Below are 2,104 nucleotides of genomic sequence, written 5' to 3' on the forward strand. Positions count from 1 at the left end.
TCTGAGTTTCGTTGGGCACAACCGAAGTTGTGACCAACAAAAGTTTGTGCCTTGCGATTTTTCTTGATTATTGAGTTATTTTGAGCCAAAAACATTATAGAAAGTGTGTCGATATATGTGATTTATATAATATTTATCGAGAAACATGGTGATATGTTATATCTTGGGCTGTAAAAGCCGTAGTGAGCGAAAATGTGAAAACATAAACTTTCATACGTAAGTACGACTTTTTATGGAATAATATGTTCTGATTTACAAAAATATCGATAAGGTTATCTTAATGGCTTATTAATACGTGAGGAATCGTGTCTGAATTAGTGAAATAAAGTGTTTAAAATATATTTTGTATTTACTGCGATGGTACTATTATACGACCAAATTCAGATGCTAAACATTTTAGTGGCTGCCTAAGTCTTTCATTACTTTTAATTTTTATAGGGTTATACGATTTTTAGGGTTACCAGTTAATAATGGGGAAATTACCCAAATGTTATGTATTTATTTTATTTATCATAAAATACGCTAAGGATAAATGTCTTTTTTTATTTTTCTTCTGATGATCTGAGTATGTGCATTTAATAGAGTTAATTATTTTAGATTTCCAAAAGATTCTACGATCCGGCAAATATGGATACGTGCAACAAGACGAGATAACTGGATTCCAAGTAAATATGCAAGAATATGCGCCAAACACTTTGAACGAAATTGTTTTAGGAAAACTTCTCGCAACGTTTATTTGAAAGCGTACTCGGTTCCGACGCTACATATTACTGCTAAGAAGGTAAAATATTATGATACTTGCTAATATTTAAAAACGTGTTATTGTGTACATATCATCAGTGAAAAATGGGGACAAAATATAGTAGCAGCCTTGCTAAAAATTGAGAATCTTAGCCATGATTTTGTACTATAACAGTTCATGGTTATGTTGAAAAAAGTGTTCTGAAATTGTCTACATAGTTCCTTAATTTTTACCACTTTAAAAAACAAGTACAAGTCCTTTTTGCTTTGGGATGACCCAAAGCAAAAAGGACTTGTACTTGTTTTTCAAAGTCCTATTAGAAGTTAAGACAGCCTGAAATGTCCAGAATCTAAATATGGTTCTGGTGTTTTAAAGTGTAATATATTTTTGTTATTTATAGTGAATGTTAATTATAATTAATAAATATTATCATTTTATTTCAGAGTCATGATGTTATAGAAATTCCAACCACATCGTCTGCTGCGATGGAAATTGACAGAAATCCTGTAAGTAGCTGGATTTATAAGTATTTGTATATTATACGTGTATTTTCTGTTATTTAAATTATAATTAACAATAATTTCAATATTAATCATTTCAGGTCGATACCGTGACACCGAGAAAAAAGAAACTTATAAGGAAATTAGAGTGCCAAACAGTGTTAGCCGAATCGCGAAAAAAGAAGCTGGCTATACTGAGATCAAAAAATAGTCGTCTCTTGAAACAAAACGCCGAGCTATCCGCTATTATTGAAAACTTGCTAGTGAAACGGTTGATTAATCAAGATACTGCGGACTTATTAACTACTGTCCATCCAGATGGAAACATTTTAAAAGTGAAGAAAAGTAAATTTTCACCCGAAGCCCGAAAATTTGCATTAACATTGCATTTTATAAGTCCGCGTGCATACAATTTTGTGAGGAATTATTTTGATACTTGTCTTCCGCATACACGCACACTTGCACGTTGGTATCAATCAGTAGAAGGCGAATCTGGATTTTCTTCAGAATCATTTACTGCACTTAGACTTTTAGTTAAAATTTCATCAAAGAAATTTATATGTGCATTGTGTTTTGACGAGATGGCCATTCGAAAGTCAGTTGAATGGGACGGCAAAAATTTTGTTGGGTTTGTCAACTGCGGTAACCAACTTAATAACGATTCTCTACCTGTCGCAAAAGAAGCTTTAGTTTTTATGTTGACCTGCCTAAACGGCAGTTGGAAACTTCCCGTCGGCTACTTTTTGATAGATGGGGTAACTGCCGAACAAAAAGCATCTTTACTTAAAACATGTATCAATTTAATAACTGAATGTGGTGTGGATGTTGCATCAGTTACTTTTGACGGATGTCCTGCAAATTA

At 32.7% G+C, this 2,104-nt stretch overlaps 1 long non-coding RNA gene across 1 annotated transcript; it reads left to right on the plus strand.

Annotated features, from left to right (window-relative positions):
- Positions 1–1,447, plus strand: LOC131843956 (uncharacterized). Its single transcript, XR_009357566.1, has 3 exons — positions 1–781; positions 1,186–1,248; positions 1,344–1,447. It is a non-coding gene; the product is annotated as an uncharacterized LOC131843956 (long non-coding RNA).
- Positions 1,448–2,104: the final 657 nt, after the last annotated feature.

Source organism: Achroia grisella, unplaced genomic scaffold (genome assembly GCF_030625045.1).
Source record: "Achroia grisella isolate CSIRO2021 unplaced genomic scaffold, CSIRO_AGI_Agris_v1 utg359, whole genome shotgun sequence".
Taxonomy (NCBI): Eukaryota; Metazoa; Arthropoda; class Insecta; order Lepidoptera; family Pyralidae; genus Achroia; species Achroia grisella.